This window comes from Corvus brachyrhynchos, unplaced genomic scaffold (assembly GCF_000691975.1).
Source record: "Corvus brachyrhynchos isolate BGI_N302 unplaced genomic scaffold, ASM69197v1 scaffold61, whole genome shotgun sequence".
NCBI classification, from domain to species: Eukaryota; Metazoa; Chordata; class Aves; order Passeriformes; family Corvidae; genus Corvus; species Corvus brachyrhynchos.
Genome location: NW_008236478.1, coordinates 7,204,595 through 7,210,644, shown reverse-complemented (window position 1 = coordinate 7,210,644; position 6,050 = coordinate 7,204,595).

Here is a 6,050-nt window from a genome sequence, read left to right as displayed (position 1 = left end):
GATTTTTGTATGAGATGACCACAGCTCAGATTTCCAGGAATTGTTTAAAAGCTCAACTAAAATTAGAAGCCCTTAAGGTATACTTCAGAGCATAGAAATAAAAGCACTGCTGCCTGAACATACAAAAGTTGCCTGTGTGGAAGTACAGCTGCATCCCCCTAAGGAGCTGACCGGAGTCCTGGACCATAACCTACCCAGCCCTCACACTAACGCCATGAGGGATGGGGCAGAGACTTCAGCTGTCGCCTGTACCCGAGCCTGCAGTGGATCTGTCCATGTGTGACTCCTGCCTTGTCTCCCTGGCTGTGGTTTCCAGAGCTTGCTTGCCTACCTTTGCTGGGCTCCTGCTCCAGGTGCAGATCAGCCAGCCGTGTGCTGACAGGAGGAGTGGTTTGTCTGTACAGAATTATCAGCAAACTGCCTGTAAAAATTACAGTGATAAATAGGTTACACCTGCTAAGGCTTGGAAATTTTTTTTTTTTTGGTGATGTGTACCAAGATCCCATTGTCACATGTCCCAGATCCCTCCTGCCCAGCTAATAACGTGTAGGGCTTGCTTAACTCGTTTTGGAATTACATTCCTAACTTTGAAAGGGGCTTTTATGGTTTCTTTTCTTAAAGCCAAGCCTTTGACTGTGCTTTTCTTCTCCCTGAGCTTTAGAGGAAGGCCCTGACACTAATTGTTGAGTTACTCTGGGACTGCAGGGAAAACCTGACACCAAGAGAAGCTGAACAGCTTCCCTGCACATGTGAAGGGGTTTTTCATACACACAGCCAATATTTGTGCTGGGTCCCTTGCTGTAATCTAAGCCTGAGGTGGTTGCTTGGAGGATCCACTAGTTTTCACCACGTTCCCCTTTCAGTGAAGGTAGTAGTATAGTTTTTTCATGCCTTCAGGTGCACTGTCATCAGACATGGTATCTTTCTCAGATTTCTTTCAGGCCTTTAAAGCAACTAGCTGCATGTGAGGTGTTATTAGGAGTCTGAAACAAACTATCTGACTTTGAAAGGAGACTGTAAGAAAAGCCTGAGTAGGATTCTGGTTTTGCATAAGAAGCTGTCATAGCAAATATACTCTGTTTGTACAGAAATACAAGTTTCTTTCTTGTTTCTATCCGTCAAACATCAGCTCAAGGTGTGAAAGCTAAACAAGCTTACTTGGTACCTGAAGTGTGGTTGTTAATAACTAAGTTCTGGTCCGACCATGGTGGCACCTGCCTGACCTCACTGCTCACTAGAGGTCCATCTAGCTGTAATTCAGTGAGCTTTGCTGCTCATGCACAAAAACAAGTAGATTTTTGCTCCTGTTTCAGGCCCTGTATTGGCTTTTCTCTAACAGACACAAGTGTGTGTGGTAAGGGCGCTGCTCGTCTGCTCTTTAATTCTAGCCACCTTGCCCATACCTGTCGTTACGTTGGTGCCTTTAATTTTGTTTGAGTGTAGACTGGATTGCTAATTGATAGAAGGAAAAATAACATAACTCTGGATTTAAAAGAAATATGCTTTGCACCCATTTAATGATATTATTAAATTAGGAATAATAGTTACATAATACGATGTAATATTGTAATAGAATAATAGTTATAAAGCTTAAAATCAAAGTGACAAAGGTAGTGGCTTAGTGCTGGCAAAGGGCAGATTGATGGGGTTTGGGTTTTGGCTTTTTCATCTGTTCTTTTATAGCTCATGAGTTTAAAAAAGGACTTTCATTGCAAGGTTTAGAAGAGTAGCAAGGCCTCAGCAGAACAACAGGGGATTTGGCACTCAGCCTTCTGTGGGTCAGAATTCCCATGATGTGCATTGTTGCGGCTCTGGTGTCACCGTTTGAATATCTGAGTTGCTGCGAGGAGGATTTTTCAGAGGTGGTTTAGCTGCGATTTCTGGGTATGGTCCCGTTCTGCATTTCTCTGGTCAAAAAAACACAGTGCAAATGCCAACATCCCATTAGCACTGTTTGTCTCGTTACAACTGCATGGTTAAGTGTGAGTTCATTTCTGTGAGCTCTCAGGGTTTGCGTAGTGCACTTACTGTTAATAAGATAAAAAACGTCTGCGGTAGAGGAGATCTGTGATTGCTTGATGGGCAGCATGTGCTAATGGGTCATCATGGCTTTGGCTTTCTCTGCAAAGGTTAGGGACTCATTTTCCTGCTGGTGGGACCAGGAAAGCACAGAAGTCAGAGGGAGGCAATCTGTGAAGGCATCTCGGGGGGATCTGCAGGGCTGTGATGCTTGCTCCTTCCTTGCTGCATGAGGAGTGATGAGTCACTTCTGCTTTTTCCAAAGGGTCTGTTCCTTTGCAGGCATAAGCTGTTGTTGGTAATTTTTTTCATTTTATTTTTCCTTTCATGACAAACCAGCAATTGATGGGTTTTGTCACCAGTATAAAGAAACAAACAATACCTATCATTATGCCGCAGAAAGGAAAGTTGTACAGAGATAAAGTACATTTCAACTGCAGCATCCATTTATAAAAGGTAAAATGCCAACTGAGGAGGCTTTAAATATGGTAAATACCCCTAAAGTAAACTGGGTGTATTAGTAGTGATGGAATGTTATTTACTAAGCAAGGGGTAGTTCCCTACTTCAGTTTACCACATAGCAGCACAAATATTGTCCGTGTGGGGAAGATGGAACCTTTTTTAGTGGACATTTGCAGGGTCAGATGTGGTTTGGATTTGTTAGTCTTCCTCTAGCATTGAGATATGTGACAATATAAACAAAGGAGAAAAATAATTGTGGGCCAGGATATCAAGGTGAATTTTTGAGAGGAAGAATAGGCTCTCTTAAGAGAGGGGGGAAGGACAATAGTGTGTAATGACAAGGGTTAAAAAAAAAAAGATGATGTGAGGGATGTGGAGAAATGGAAGGATGAGAGGTTTGAGCTGAAGGGGAGGGGTGTGCATTAGCGCAGAGGAAATCTCTCCTTGCTGATATGCATAGAGACATTTCCTGCCTTATGTTTTGGTTTCTTAATAGTTATCTGACTATAAAATTAACCTACATCATTTAATGGTAGTTGAATGGCAGCTAAATTAACCCACTTTCAAAATAGAGCTTACCTAGCCCATCAGCTCTGAGACAGCCTCGTCCCCAGGCATCCAGGGCTGCAATCCACTTCTCTGCCTTAACCTATTTCCCAAGCAGCCAGCCAAAGTGGTGCATCAGAAAGAGGGTTTGCTGCTCAGCCCAGCAGCTGACAGAGAGTACAGACATGTATCAGACCGCTAATTCATATTTCACCAGGCGTTTCCATGCAAGGAGGGATGGCGTCAGCACATGGGGAGTGCCGCCGTTAGGAGTTGCGATACTGTTTCTATTAACAACGTGGCCTTGATTATCTGAGGCCCAATTATCTGAATCTCCAGGTTATCTGAAATGGGGTCATATCCCCCAACATCTGTTAATTACACCCAGGATACCCTCTCCTCTCCAGATGTCTCCACTGGCCCCTCCCAAGCTTTGGCTACCAGGCTGTGCTGGGTGTGGTTAGCTCTAGAGAGCGCTCTACCTAGCTGCTGCATTTGATTTTTCGTATCCATGTTGGAAAAAAAACCCAACCTGGATAACTGTAGAATTTGAAATCCTTGAAGACTTCTAGGAGTAGGCAGTGGCTGTGCATGGCAACCTGTCTGTTGGAGCTGGGACCAGAAAAGTCTTAGGGGAGGGTGTCCAATGCATTTGGGTTTTCTTCCACCTTTCAGTGTATGTTCAGCTTAGGAGAGGAAGGTGTGATTTCTCGCAGCACAGCCTATTCTTCTCGCAAGCCCTCATTTACTGCACCTTCAGTGGGAGTTTGTTGAACCTGTGCGGTTGCAGTGACTCCAGCTGACCTGTGTTGCATGTCTGAAGGTTCGGGAGGGCTTTGTCCCCAGTGTGCTGCAGGACAGATAGGAACTGACAGCGATGGACTCAGAGCAGGGGAGAGGCCATACACCTGCCTCACCTTGGGTCCAGAGGCAGTATGCCTTCCCAACTCATACCTGGGACTGTTGAAGATACTCAGGGCATCCCTCCCTACCCTGTGGTTCGTTCTCCCTTCTCTTAACTGGGTGCTGCTTTTTTAAAAACATGCAAAGCTGTGAAAATCATTGTAAGAACTTTTTTTTTTTTTGCCCTGCTTGCTTTTGTTATCTGTCTTATGGTGCTGTCTGTTTTTCTATCTATTCTGGTCTTCTGGTGCTATCTCTCCTTTTGGAGCACCTAGCTCAGGGAAGATTCTGGGTACCGCCTCAGAAAGAAATAGTCATGGTAATTTTTTTTTTCCTTAAAGGGAAGATCCCAAATGATCTTGATAATTAGAAAAATTAGCAGGGACAATTCTGGAAAGGGTTTGAAAGTTGGTGTAGAATAGTATTTCTAACGTGATAAATTTCCCTTGGTTTTAAAGCAATAGCTCAGTTGTAAAATTTTTAATTAGTCATTAAATATTGTATCAGAAGTATCACAGTGATGATAAACTACTATAGAGTACTGTTGGGTTTTGGGCAAGGTGGGAGTCGAAGTTATGACAGGAATATAAAAAAGCAAAACTTATTTGAGGCTGTTATTGATTTTCTTTTAATGTAAAACTAACTTTGGTTTGTTTGATTTCTATTTGGTTACAGGTGGGGAGAAGTGATTTTTAATGTTTAACTAGTTCAAAAAATAAATAAACAAATAAAAGACACTGCTCTGAAGGGTTAAATGTCTGAATCTATAATGGATGTCTGTTATTTGTCCAGTCAGTTGGCTGATTGTACAACCTGGATATGTTGATGAATACATGCAGCTGACAAAAAACCCCAGCCAAACAAGACCCATCTATAACTTCTTTCTTCCTGCTTTTCCGTTGAAATACAAGCTCAGTCCATCCCCATGTGCGTCACCAAGGACGGAGTAAATTCAGGGGCCTTGAGAACCTGGCAGCAATATTTCCATAGTTATTTTGGCTGTGCTTTGAACAACTTCAGCTTTTAATTTAGAGAAAGAAAGTGCTTTTTCTCTTTCCTAGCTGTTATGTGGAGCCGCAGCTCTTTGCATACTGCTTTTCTATTTTTTTTCAGTGCAATGAGAGAGAATTACTGTAGCACCCACAGAGGTGTGAAGGGACTCATTCATCTGTGTGGGGAGTGTTAGGTGCCAGGCATATTTCTGAGGATTGAAATGCAGGCATTTAAACTGGTGCATCCAGTGTCAGCCTTTAATTGGGGCTTTGAAAGATGAGCTCCAGCAAATCTTGCTTCAGTGGCTTACACTATTTGTGCCCACGGCTGATTTGCCCAACGCCTGCAAGGGATCGCCACATCCATTCTGCCAGCAGAAGGATGCGCGCCCTGCACCTCTCAAGGCACGAGGTCTGTGCTGCAGCTGTGAGTGGAGATGGGTTTGAGCACGGTCAGATGGTTCCGTGCCTTTCCCAGCGTGGTTGCTTTTGCACGGCCGTTCCAGCAAGCTGAGCTGGGACTGGCAAAGAACCCATTTCCCCCTTCTTCTGGGTGAGACCTCTGCATGCAGCCCTGCAGCACAGGCAAAGCAAGCCCATCCTTAGGAACCCATAGCACAGCCGCTTCCAAGCGCACGCTCAGCACGCAGGATTCACTGCACCCCTGGGGATGGGGTCAGCTCACCTGACTGCCAGCAGTGAGCAAGTTCCTTTTAAGAGGCTGCTCTTCCTTTGCAACTCCTCAAAACAGCATTTCCACTCACCCTGAAAAATAAATTAAGTGGTTGAAACCAGCAGGGCTGGAGGTGCCACCCAAGGGCAGTGGGACGCTGCCTTAGACCTTGGCCTCACAGTGGGCATGGTCAGTACTTTGAGGTCAGCTGTTGGAGGGCACTGCTCGCCAGTTAGTCTTTCTCCTTAGTCATCCACGTTTTCTCAAATCTCTGCTTTTAGTCAGGTTTCCAAAACACCCTTCCAGCTTGGTGGGGTACTCAAGTGGTACCTCTGTTTTTGGGTGGTGCAAGGCAGCTCTCTGCTGACTGGCACAGAGTCAGCTGTGTGGCAGCAGGAGAGGGAGGGGAAGGGTCATCCCTGTAAAAATACTGAATTGGATTTTATAAGTTTATA